The sequence below is a fragment of the Anopheles gambiae genome, chromosome 2 (genome assembly GCF_943734735.2).
Source record: "Anopheles gambiae chromosome 2, idAnoGambNW_F1_1, whole genome shotgun sequence".
NCBI classification, from domain to species: Eukaryota; Metazoa; Arthropoda; class Insecta; order Diptera; family Culicidae; genus Anopheles; species Anopheles gambiae.
In genome coordinates this window covers 34,210,337-34,224,359 of record NC_064601.1, presented here as the reverse complement: position 1 = coordinate 34,224,359, position 14,023 = coordinate 34,210,337, and the positions used below count along the sequence as shown (strand labels likewise).

The following is a 14,023-nucleotide window of genomic DNA, read 5'->3' as shown; positions in this document are numbered from 1 at the left end:
GTCCGGCCTCAGTCCAGTTTGTCTGGGAAAGGGAAGGCATCTGCTAAGCCCGTACACCCGTGGAGTGTTTAAGGAAGAGAGAGAGGGGGCGAGCGGGTGCAGTGGTACCACCAGTCGTGAGTTATGCATTTTGATCGGCGTTAAATCGGCGCCTTTTAAACGCGACCTGCTGGCCTTACAACCGATGCGGCGGTGGAGATGGTGGTTGGTATTAGATTATTTTTCCAGTTTACGCGGTTTCATGCGGCACTGGGGTGCAATCATTGGTTTACGTTCTGAGTTGCATGTGCAGTGGGGTAGAGGAGGTCAACTTTGGTAACCTCGTCGGATAATCGATTTTTGACTGATCGTTTGCAGTTGCCGTGATAAATGGTTGAAGGTGGCCAAGATTTATCAAGATCGGCGAGAGCATCCCAGTGCAAATGATTAACTATCAATGATATTTGATACCTTTTTGAGTTAGTTGATTTATTACGTTGATAGCAGTGTTAAGGTTTTCAATATTTTCTAATGGTTAATAGAAAATAATTTCATATAATATATCGAGCAATAGATTTAATTTTTTCCACGAATTGCATTACAGTTGATGTACACAGCAAGATCATGAATAACGTGCTCCATATTTAAACACTACATAATCTCGGCAAGCACCTTTTCGCATCATTAAAAATAATTTCTAAGTACTTTCCATCGTTTCCATCACACGGTCACACACACATCTAGTTTAAAAATGTATACAAAATGGACACGATCCATCATCACGCGATGTCATTGTTGCTGTGCTTTAATCCACCCTGGCGTCCTTTCCCAAATATAGCTACCCATCCCAAGGACTATTTTTAGCACGGAACAGGTATCACACGTCAGCCCACTACAAGGCGCGAAGGATCAAGCCCACTCCAAGCAAAGGTCTCACATGAAGTCAGCTTCCCCCCCAATTGGGCCCCGTTATGGGACGTTTACAGTCGGAGGAGCAAGAAGAAGATTTTCATGTCTTCTTAAATTTTACTGCTTGTTTTTTAAACACTCGCTTCCCATTCGTCCTCTCTTCGTCCAATCAGGTGGTGGTTGCGGGAACGAATTTTACGAACCTTCTTAACGCACCGACGTGAGGTTGATTTCATGGATGTGGCAAAGTTCATTGATTGAAGCGACCCGAGGATAATGTATCGTCGCGGATCATTGATTACCGCGGGGTTTTCACTTCACCGTTGGTACTGCTTGCCTTTGGCTAGCGTTAAAACATGCTTGGAAGCTACTCGTCTCAGACGAGGGCTCAATCATGTGTCGTCGTCATTCTTTGTAGGGATTGTAAAAATAAAAGTATAAGTGCCGTCGTAAAGATATCGCTCATAAATGGGTTGCGTTGTTAAAAGTGCAGATTGGAAGCGGTTCGTGGTTCGAGAGGAGTATTTCCAAAATTGCAAAATTCTTTCCATTGAAGTTGCGAGTAGTAAAAAAAATCATTAATAGCAATTTCACTGGTTATTGGTTTGGAAATATAATTTAAGGCGTCTGATGACTTGTTGAATCGGTGACATTCACAAACGCTTCTATTTGATTGAGGTATTTCTAGCTCAGTTGAAAGTTGCATAAAATTCCTATTCTAATAAATTCATATACCGAACGACCAACTTAAACGTGATGAATATTGCCGGCCAACAATGTTGCAGCAACAACGTCCTTCGGCGCTCATCACCTATGCCCCCTCCGTCCACCATACTACCACAAGTTGATGACTAATGAAACGACTCGGAACGACCCCTGCGACACGCCATATACTCATCCCCTCAGCAACCCTCTCACACTGTCAGGTAGCTCAGGTCTGTAAGCTCGGTACGCATCTTTTAATTGCACTGAACTTTGCCGTTTTATCATCTTCGCTGTGACGTCGGCCCAGGCTGCCCAGGTCCTGTGCTCCCCTGCCGCAGTTCGATACGAGGATCCGCTCGCATTGTGCGGCAGTGTGTGGTGTGATGGGACGATTACTCGTTACGACCACTTGACTACTCGCTGCTGGTTCGCGCCGTTTGCACCTGTACCGTCGAGGCCTATGTCGTCCCATTCGTTGTGTCACCCTTTGTGTGGAGCTTCACAGACTGGTATACGATGTGTGTCTTCATCAATCGCGACAGTGGTTCATCTTGACATCGTCAGGTTAGTGGGACCGTACTTTCCGATACACTGGGTGGGTTTTTTTTAAGATGAGGCGATATCCAAAAGGTAGTACAACAGACACAACCATTCATTCGTTCGTTTCATCAAGCAGACGATAGGACTGTTCGAGGAAACCACTCACCATTAAATCAAGTTCCAAACGTGGTCACTCTAGCTTTTTTGTGAGAATAAGTTATTTATCTCTCCAACCATTCCTCACGGCATGCCTAATTAAAGCACTCTGTATTATTGGTTTAGTTCCTCAAATAATTGCCGCAAAATAGGATCTCCAGGGGGGGCTAAAACTATCCATAGGGCCAGAGCTACAAGAGAGCCTGCTTGACTGGTGCTAATCCCTTAACGTTGACCTATCAACGTTTGCAAGTCAATGTGTGCTAAATGGTTGGCGTGTTTGTGTGTTTGCTTTGTGATGTCTCACTCTCTCTTTCTCCCCATCAGACGAGTCCTTCCTAGAATCCCGACATGGTATCTTACCAGCAATGGAGATGGTTCCTGCGAAGGACACAGGAACGACATGTCAGGCATGTCTACACCCTTGGCGTTTACCAGCCCACCTACACACTGCCCAGGCATTCGGCTCTACCTGACGGCGGTTTGATTTGGTTTTCTACATCTGTCCGCACACAATCGAATCTTTTTGCTAATTCCTGTTGTCCCCCGTGCCCTAACCGCTCAACAACAATGCCCCATCCTGGGGAGTAAGAAATTGCCGTATACCGTATAGGTGTACCGACACGCAACACCGCCGGGAAGCATCATTCCCAATCGTACACGGTAGGATTTCCGGAGCGGGAGCAAAGCATTCCAATCTAAATATTTCATTCACCTCATGGGCAGAGATGGGTTTCGGGTGGATTTTTTTTATTGTTGCGTTTTCCACTTTCCCAAATGGAAAGAATTCGTCCGATTTCGGTGGGCTCGACTTACGCTGAGCCGGAATGTCACGTGGTAGCGCTTATGAATGTGCATTATTTACGCTTATTTTCATCCATTTTGTTAGCCGAAGCGAAGACTGTCAAGCATCACACACACACACACACACCTGGGAATGGATAGAAAAGTTTTCCCAGATCTAGCTTTAATCGCCGTATGGTATGCAGAGTTTTGAAAGTGATTCAAAAGGGCGGTTTATGTTATTTTTACTAAAGGAAAGGACTAAAGGACAATGTTTTTATAGGTAATATGAATTTATTTAAATAAGAAGTAATAGAAGAAAACAAAATCAAATTAAACGAATCGGTTAATATTAACTTCTATCCAATTGTTTAAAATGTTTAGTTTAAGAATAGTACGTCCCTTTTGGCAAAGATTAGTGCCATGTTAATGATAATGCCATAATTGAGCTATTTCGTACGCTTTACCCTAAAACATAAGTAGGAAAAGCATTTTAAGGTTTTCCTTTTATTTAAACAAAAAAAGGATACACTAAAACGAATATTACAATGAAAACCAGTATTGTAAAGGTACTAAATTTAATAAAAAATAATTAACAGGACAACACAAAAGATCGATTAAATGATCACATACCGAGCTTACGACGACTAACCCGGGGTTAGAGGGAAGTAAGTGTAGTAACAAGTACACGATTCATCAATCAAAGTGAACCATACGACACGCAAAGCCACTAAATTCTGCCTTACCGTGAAAAAAAAAGTGTCAACCTCACTGGTATGCGGCTTTCAGCCCGTCAAGCTTACAAATTTGCTGCATCCCAGTTACAAATTTTGCTTCTGTCATTTAAGCGAAAGGATTACGCGGGCTTTTTGTTGTTGTTGCTTTCTCCAACCAGCGGCAGCCATGTGACGAGTCTAAAACCAGCTTGTGCAGACATGGCGCGTATGTTCACCGTTTCGTGGCAAGTAAATGGGTTAAAAGCGAAACCGACAAATGCAGCTCCATATGCTCCTGCACGAGTGGGTTTGGCTTTTTTCTTCTTCTATTAACTTTACTTTTGAAGCTTTGTCATGGGTTTGTCGGTGTTTTACCCCGTTTTTTTTATTGCACTCTTCTGCGGTACATTTGTGGTTATTCGTGGAAAGTTTATGTCACGCAGGTTGAGGGTGTCGTACTTGTAGCGCGAGTGCGTGCGCGTGTGTATGTTATGTTTTGCTCCATTCGAATTGTACAACCCGTTTCTCCATTTTTTTGTGTATGTTTGCCTTTAATTTTGGAACATTACACACGTCGGTGGCTGGTTGTGTGTGTGTGTTTGTGATTTGCGCTAGACATACTCTCCGTCTAGGATAGTTACATCTTCAACATGGGGGGATCAGTTAACTGGCACATTAATCATGACATCCAACAATTACGTCACCTTTTCCCAAGTACTCCTTGCGCTTATGTCCTTAAGGCTGCCTTCTTTATAATTCCATTCAGTTTGGTTTGGAGGCGTTTTTTGACTGAAAAAACGGCAACGCGCACGCGGTCTCTGTTGAGCGCATTTGAAATGGGCGCAAAAAAGGTATACTTCGGGAGCTGCGATTTAAAATCCCTTTCACATAACTTCAAGTTCTAGGGAACGAACCAGACATTGTGGGTGGGTTTTTGGTGGGACCGCGAAAGCAATATTTCCCAGTCTTGGAAAGTATCAAAACGGTTGCCGCTGAAGCGTTGCTATCAGTAATTCAACTCGCAACCCATTTCACCCGCTCGTGTGCCTGAATTTAGAAGCCTTGCTCTTCCTACTCACCGAACATGAAACAGCATCTTCAGGCCGGCAAATTTTCACCATTTCTTTCTTTTTGCTTTGCAATCGTCCCAACGCAAACCGGCAGGCAGCTCGCTGGATGAGATTGTGCACAATTTATGGTGCGTATTAAAGCGAGCGGAAAACTGTCAGCACGGTACCGTGCTTTACGACCGTGCGCTCTCGGTCGCATGGTAAAAATACGGTACGCGATCATTTAGGGCAGGTTTCCCTCAAAAAGGGATCCCATTTGGCGTGAGCAAAAAAAGGGGACAGAAGCGAGGGGAGCAGAAATATCCCCGAGGGTAATTCACATCAACACTCCGCCGCTCGATCGTGCGTAAGACGTTCAATTAATTATGTTTTTTTGCACCCGGTTCGGTCGTAATGTGTCGTACCACTCAGCACCATTTGAGCTGAGCTCCCCGTGAAAGCTTCGTTTGAGTGGGAAACCTTTGCTCGACTTTTGCCACGCATCCTTGCCACGGAGCGGGCAGAATTTTGGGGGCTTTTTGTGACCTACGACAGGTGGTTTATTATTAGCCGCCCAAGAATGGCACGTACTCTTCAACTCTCCTGGGATGGTGCTACCGGCCGGAGCTACCGAACAGGCTGGCGTACCGTTTCGCATCGGGTAATCGTTTTCAACTTATACGTGCTTGGGAAGCGACTCTTCCGAATCCTGGCAATGCTTACATGTAGGAGGTGTTTTCGGTGAGGTCTGCGTACGTTTGGACTAATGATGATGGGAACGCTACTCTCTCGCTCTCTTTCTCGCCCTAGCGCTCTGTGCGTGTGTATGAGGTGTGAATTTAATCTTCTTACCTATCATTAAGCTTAGTTTACTTTGAATTATGTTTTCGAGTGCAGCAAGGGGAAAGGATGATAGTATGATGCTCACGTTCGGTGTCTTGTGGTGTGTTTACGCGAACGCCGCACGGGCCGTAGTTCATCACTCCCGCGCATAATTAATATATTCAAATGGTGATATTATTCAGGCAGTTTGTTTGAAAACTGACTTCTTACCGCGGTTAAGGTTTCTGTGCGAATGCTACGGGGTTTGATGGGATAGAACACGCGCATCGAAGGTGAGTAAATTATTTATCTTCCGGGGAGATTTAGAGACACCCGAAAAAGCGTGCTGATAAGTGACTGATGAATGGGTTGGATTGAAATGAAAAATAGTAGCTAATTTACAGAATATGTGTGAGTGTGTGTGTATGTGTGTGGTATAGATGGATGTAATAAGACGAATGATAAATGATAGGGCCCTAAATTGCCAGAATTCGTTATTACAAAACAGCTCTTGCTTAAAACAATGAGTAACATATTGAAGCTCACACAAAAATCCAGTTATCTTCTTACACATGTATAAATATCATGTCTCGGTGAATCTAGCTCGACCCTTTTCGGTGTAATTTGACACGTATTTGAAGGATGGGTGTAGATTCTAAATTTGATTTGACATCTTGAAGGTATTTATATTTGTTTTAAAATTCGAATGTACAAAAACCATGGTATTGCTAAATTTGTATAAAAAAAACTGTCTGACACTAAGAAATTCCCTTAATTCTCTATGCTTGAAACAATCACTCCACAACAGCACAACTCAATACTTTTATAAGAATAAAAATAATACACTTAACCCCTAATTAAACAAGCATAATGCTTGTTAAAGCTTTAAATTGGTAGTTTAAAAAAAAGCATAGTGGAAGGTAACATTGATCATTGTTTGAAATAAATAAATAAATCAATGATGCTGATGGTCACCAAAAACATGTTGCCCAATAGCTCACCGTCAAGCGTATTGCATCATGCAGAGGTACAAATTGATGGTCAATCTCGATTGTCAAGTGATTTCATTGAGCTACATTCCCTGATTAACGTGCCGGTGCGAAAAACTACCCCCCTCTCCCCCCTCCAAAGCAATGATCTACCGATAGCAAAGCAATAGGGAGAAGAGTAAACGAGGATCCAAGGTTTGGATAACATCGCCGGGCCGGTTTGCCGTTTGAACGATGAGCGATTGCTTTCTACGAGGCTTCAGCGTATCTTTTGTTGTTGCTATTGCTCAAAGATTTTCCTCTATGTTGTGTCCGTTTCAGTGCGGCTGTTTACATTTCTTTGCATTGAGAGCGAAGCAAACAGATCAATTCTTGGAGCAAAGTTCGAGCGAAGGGCCATGGTCAGTGGGCAGGTACGGTTCAAAGTTGAAGCCAAGGGTTTAACTTTTCGTAGCGATGTGCGAGCCTGCAGAATGTGCTTAAAATAGAGTATCGCCCTTTCGAAACATTAGATGATTGCTTTTCAAGCGCACGTGCCCTGCCGATTGGTTTGAGTTTACAACTTTCAGGATGGTAAAATAATTAATATACCATTTCTTTTTTCTCTCTCCATTCGCACGGTTCTTGGTTAAGGCCCGTAACGAAACGAATCCCAGCAAGGAGCTGGTGAGGTAAAATGTATTTAGTTTGCTTATATTGTAAGCAAAGCTGTTACTTCTACTACTGCTACTACTACTATTACTACTACTACAGCCAGATTGATCAGAAGCGAATCAGAAGTTCCCTTCGGCTAATGGATTGATCCGAGGAGGACACGCCCGCCCACCGGGTCGAACGGTACGATTGAGTAACGTGTCGTAATGTTTGGGCCTCTTCGCACATTGGCCGGACGGTAGTGATGTGTGTGGGGTGGTGTGGTGAACGTTTCCACATCTTGATTTTTTCCCCGTTCGTTCCATCGTGGATGGTTGAAGCATCTCAGTTCGGTAGGATGCACACTGTTGACCTATTTAGCGAGAAGCCGAGAAAGATGTCTCTCCTACCCTTAACGGAGGGAGTAGCGAAAGGTTTGCAAATACGTGCGGGATGATGATAAAACGCAAACGCGACGCTACATTACGTTGTGCTTTTTGGTGGATGGCGTTTGAATGCCATGTATGGGTAGGTCACGTTCGTGTGAAAGTGAGATAGCAAAAAAGGGGAGATAACAAATTGAAAGATGATTTTCATAACCGGATGGTAATGGATCTGGAGCGTCGCCAGATGTGTGTATTGGGGAAGTTCATTTTCAGCGATGCATAGCAAGTCTGGGTGTGTATCTGCAGAAGGCGCAAACATGTGATATGTTGGCTTGGGTTTCATTCATATGTGATGTCTTATTTTAGGAAATTCGTAATTTTGAAGCAAAATGACTATTTAAATAAAATTTTGAATGATTCCGGAAGAACTCAACCTTCTAAAATTGATATTTCTCTAAAAAAGAGCTTAATCTCATTGATAGTAGCTAATAGTAGTAGTAGCTCACGCTTGTATCAATACAGCCGGAAGCTATGGACAGACAAACCCAACCCATTCCATGATTGACATTCCGTAGCCGCCGTCTAGTCTGTTCTGGATGACTTCTGGTCTGGTGGTGGTCGCAAGTGCCGCAATGTATGCACACCAATGTTTGCACCACCTTGTTGGGTGTTATGTTTACACGCTTCACCTCTCACCGTTGACGACGGTTATGCTTTCAGCAACAGCACAACATGGCCCACCGTCGCCTCCCGTTAGCGCGGTAGTCCAATCCGTCCGGTGTCCAAGGCGTCCGTTCGCGTTTAGTTAATAGCCGTTTCACTTGAATTGCCCCGATGACGGGTTTATCGCACTACCGTGGTTCGCAATCACTCTCCGGCAATGAAGATGGCAGCAAAAGGAGGGTCGAACGGAGCGCGCTCGAATTCAATCTCGCCCGGCTAATGGGTGGGAATATGCCGTTTCGGCTAGCGCTTCCCGCGTGCATAACGGAAGGCATTTGCGGGATCGCAAACATACAAACTGTCGCTGACGCTTGTCGATGCTTTACACTGGGAGTGAGTGTGTGTGTGTGGATCGGTCCGCGCTGTTCCGTCGTCGGCTGTGATTTTGTTTTTCAGGGAGTTTGTTGTTTATCGGCGTTACATAAACATAAAGCCGAGAGGGAAGCTCGAGTGTGCAATTATTGCTAAACGATTCTGAGCGTTCGAGGGCTATGTTGACTTCTGTCGAACCTTTTGAGGGGGAAGGGGTAGGTGGGCGGCTTATTGGGTGACTTTTGGGCCGGGATCGATTAGCTGATGGGGTTGATGGATGATGTCGGCGCTTTGTTATGTGATAGGAGTGCAAGTGTTGTTATGTTATGTAGTTTGTAGGAGTTTGTGAATTGAAATTTGTATTTAAATAAAAGCTTAACAGTCTACTGCGACCGCTTGGTACAAAGGCTACACCATTTGTACATGCACATGCACATAATCTATATTTAAAAGTGCTATCGTCGAGTTAATGTCTTGTTTTGCTTAGCGCTAAAACCATACTGGCCCTTCGACCCGGATTCTGTTTTTGGAGATAGATTAAGATCAAATGGCGTTTAATGTAGTAAGATATTTTTATGTGTTTTATTCTAAAATTACGATTAAAGGCTATTTTTCAGAAAGAACGGTCCGACTTATTTTATTTCATTTACAAAAAAGGTTGATTATAATAAATAAAATTCAACATGATGACATCAGGTGACATAGCACTTCCAAATGAACTTAATTCTTATATCATCACTGTACAGCAACCTGTCATCGTACAAAAATCCTGCGAAACTCATACAGAAAGTCATCAAATATAACAAAATCAACATGTACCACCAATCAAAGATCCATCCTGGGGCGAGCTGTCAAAACATTCCCTACCCAACGGCGCACAGGCGGGCCGTATTCGTACGTGATGTAATTTAGGAACATCGTCCCGCTGCAACCGAAACCAAGGCCGGCCATTTGATCAGCACTTTCGTGTGCTGTGGCCGGATGATTCAAATCAAATCAAACCCACAGACAGAGCAGCAGCTGAGTTTTTTTTGAGTAGATGTTACGTGGTATATGGCTAGAGCTGTTCATTTAGCTGTTTCTGGCTGGCTAAAGTTTTCAGAATAAACAAATAATGGGAAAAATCTACACCATTAAGGATACTTAAGGATTTACAGTTGACGCTGACTGTCTCAAAACGGGTAGATTAGTCGGGACCCGTTGCCCGAAAAAGGTTTCTGCAAAAGTGTTAATGAAACGGGAACCGTGTAAAGTGTTAGAGGCAAGGTCACTACACTGAAAACCTTTTTCCTTGCAAAAGGTGCACGCTACTTTGGAGCATTTAAGAGTTCGAATTGCGGTGAACTTCAGGGAAGGTACCGGGTTCATGTTGGTAGTGGTTTTTAACGCTTACGGTGCTTACGTTTTGCCAAATACTTTACGGGATTGGTCCTTTTTGCCGGAAATTGCAACGCGAAACAAAACCGACATGAGGTTTACTTTAATATGGTTCAAGTAGAGAAAGCTTCCAGCCGGAAGAAACATATTTTAAACAAGCGTTTGCTTCAAGTAAATAATGCTATCATTAAACTATAAAAAAAAAACAAAACATGAAATGAAGAGCACTCTTTTCTGGGAGATTATATTGATAAAAGAAAGTGCTTAGAAGCAATTCGAATGGAAGATTAGCTCGTCGCCTGTCTGAACGACAATATGTTTGGCTTTGATTTTGCGCCCAAGGGGTTTACAAAAGAAAAAAAAAGCTGAACTCATTTCTTATCATTTCGCCTACGAGACAGCTTAGCGTGACATTGCCCCTTGGATTATGTATACAGCTGAAACAAGACTGATCTAAAAAGGTTTTAAGCCGCACCATTGTTTAGGTTCACTTTTTCTCGGCAGTGTTTGTAAAATCAACGTCCTTTAAAGCAGACACTGGTGTTGCGTGATTTGTATAGGTTTTTTTTTGGTTTCAATATCCAGGCCCGCAAGATTGGAAAGGATTCGTTAGCTTCAGGATCGAAACTCTTTAGCACCATTACTTATCGGTACAATCAGAAGATCGACACGTTGCCTTAGCTTTTGTTGCCCGCTTTTCATCTTCCCTGCTTATGTTAACTTTTGCACGGAACGGCAAATAGACTAGTTTCGATTTTGGCCACCTTCAGTTGGGGATAATACCCCAACACTCGAGTTTGGTAAAAGCTTGCACACAGTACAACACAATCTATTGGTGCGGAAATATTCCGTCTAGCATTTATCAAATGCCTACGGTACTGCGCGGGATTTGGATTTTAACGAGACAACAATGCAATGGGGCCGGTTTTCTGTTTCCGATACGATTGTAATCTTATCATGGCAGAAAAAAAAAGAATTTGCCGACCGCTCTTTTCTGGCTGATTGAGGAAAATTGATATTTTTGCTATCATCTCTTTCTTGGTAAAAGGGCGATTTACCCTGGAGGTGATCAAAGGCTGAGGCGAAATGGAGCTCGAGCAGCTTTCCTGTGTATGCAAAATCTGTTTACGGTGCTATAATTCTATGAAGAAAAAAAAAACACTTGCAGCTTAAAGCTTCGAAGGTTCTAGAAAATGTATTAATTTATCAGCAGCCCACAATTGGTGCTCTTGTCAGGGGTAGAGGCCAAAGGCAAATCTTGTGAAAAAACCAAATCCCTACGAATATGTTGATCCCTCGAAGTATGCATAGCATTATTTATTAACAGATGTAAAGCTTTAAGGTGGAATGAGTGCCTAAGCGATACAGTGACAATTTAAATACGTTGATAATGCTAATAATTCAACGGTCATAAATCGTTACAAATCAAACCATTTGTGTTATCACACTAAAATGGAACGCACTCAAAGATCGCAACCTGTAACTAAAGCATCTAACTTACCGTGTACGTGTCTGCTTTTCACACCTAAAAGTCTTTTTTCCACTATCACTATTCAGGTTGCACTAATAATCTCATGCACAAAACTGTAAAAAGCTGCAGTTTAATTTATGCTCTCGGAATATGTTTCTCACGAATGTTACGAAATTTCACCACCTAATCACTGAACAAACAGTTCAACACCATCCATAAAGTGTATTCACATCCTTTTTACATCACATTACAAAAGTCCGTGTGCGTACCATAGAATCGCGTATACGCGGCACGTAGCGTTATCCTCGCACCCCGTGCAAAGTCCGTGATCCGCACGAACTGCGTCAACTGTACCGTCCGACTAAGCATGCGCGTTCGCCCGGACATAGCTTAAATAGCTGGGCCTACCTAGTCGTGGTGGGATTACACATGTACTGGTCCGGCGGTAGTGGGAAGGTGGAGGCTGCACCATGATGAACATGATGATGCTGCTGATGATAGTCGCTGTCACATTGCGCGGGCCTGAGTAGCCGCCCTGTGACATTCACCTATGGCTGTGTTGCGGTGTTCGTGTTTATCTATCTCTTTCTTTTTTTCTCTGGTTGATGGATTTCGGAGGGCTTGGACGAAGGGGGGATGAACCCGTGAGCATCTTCACGATCAACAACGCGATGATGCGCAGCACGTGGACGATCACTCTCACTGGTAAAGTGATCAGCGTACACTCCCTCCCGCGGTTGCCTTTGGTTTCACTTTCCTTCGGGTGCCACTCTCGCTCACGAAAGCTCAACGAAGCTTTCCGTAAACCGCGCTGAAAGCTGTTAGCATGGCGTTATAGATGATTTGCTCAAAAATGAGAACTACTTTGAAGTTGTTTATTAATTGCTACAAATATTTATTTGAAAAAATCTTTACAGCCGAGGGAAGTCAACATAACATGTTTATTTCTATTAGTTAACGTTTAGTTAAATTTATAATATTTGACGAACAATTTTAAATATGTGTATATTAATAGGCAATTGTGCGATAGTTTAGATAAAATTCATTTTAGGTTGAAGTTTTGATAATTTTAGATAGATTTTACACAACATTATTATACATTTTGTTCCCATACTGCTCCACAGTGCGTATACCCGGGTCTCTCACAACCACGTGCGCCGGGTTCGTCGTTTTGGCGCGTTACATTCGGGCCACTCACTTCTGCTGGGAGTGCTACGGTCGGTACACTCATCCGACAGAGACACTCAAACTACTCACTCTCTGCAATAAAAAAAATGGTTAAGGGGTTTAGCATGCCGGCTTGGCCAGCCTCCTACCCGACAATTGCCACAATACTAGCCGGCCTGTGTTATCTGGGCTAGGTCGACCGTTTGCGGTCAGCGTTCGCCACATAGGGCCCTGCAGGCCCCATGACAATGGGTGTGGCGTGTGCAAGATGCATCGATGCTGGATAGTGCGGTATCGGATGCAATCAAAAACGGTTCGATGCAAACTAAGCCGACCGCCGGTGGAGGTGGTGTGTGCGATTGGAAAAATATCACCATCCATATGCAGATTAAATCGGACAATGTGTTGCAATGGGACGCTTTTATTGACGGGATCAAGCGATCGATGGGGATGGCGAATGAGTGGTACAAAAGGGCGAACGAAAGCGATGTGAAATAGGAATGCTTTTTTTTGGGAAGGGTAAGATGTTTTAATTAAATTTATACACACTATTTACATTAAGTTTGATGAACAAATATTTATTAGAATACAAAATATGTTACTGAAAATCAACCATTCGAGGCGTCTGGCGCTGAAGGGTAGAAATATTTTGTATACAATTTTACCGTAGAATGATACATTGCTGCAATAAAAGCACAACGCCATTCAGGAAGGGCCCGAGCAAAACAGACTACCTATCTTGCTCGAAAGCACTTGCTTTATGGTTGACAAAATGAGTTGTAAGTGGCGCTTGCATCTGCCACTACAAAGTAGAACGTTCCTGAAAAGTTCACTACCAAAGTGTACCAAATTTGGCGTCCCATTATGATGATGACCTTGCTTGACTGTTGCTGCTGCTCTTACTTTTTGCATCATTTTCATTTCGTCATTTGGTGCACTTGCGACATTTTTCGTTGTTTCAAGCCGAAGCACTGGCAAAGTAGTTTTTCGCAGTACGGATTTGATGCAACGGGCGTGTCGTTCGCTGGGAAAACGTGCATCTGACGCTAAAATGCTTTGCTTTCGTTCTTTTGGCGGTTTCACAACCACCATTCTGCAAAGCTCCTTATGGTGGAGAAGATAGTTAGCACATCACAGTCGGCTGTGTAAGACACTGCAGAAACCACAAATCTTAAGCACGAATGAACTTTCGCACTCTAAAATATTGCTCAAGAAGCATTTGCTAGTTGTGCGAAGTGTCTTCTTTTCACATGTACATATGTGTTTTTGTGGGTCTTGTTAGATTCTTGAACTTCCAACAAACCAC

General features: G+C 43.2%; 1 protein-coding gene across 1 annotated transcript in view; it reads right to left on the bottom strand.

Moving 5' to 3' along the window:
• Positions 1–11,934, bottom strand: part of LOC1269166 (mucin-2) — a 36,451-nt gene extending 24,517 nt beyond the window's left edge. The window contains exon 1 of the mRNA XM_061644349.1: positions 11,581–11,934. The gene's annotated coding sequence lies outside the window, so the exon portion shown is untranslated. The remainder of the gene's footprint in view (positions 1–11,580) is intronic.
• Positions 11,935–14,023: the final 2,089 nt, after the last annotated feature.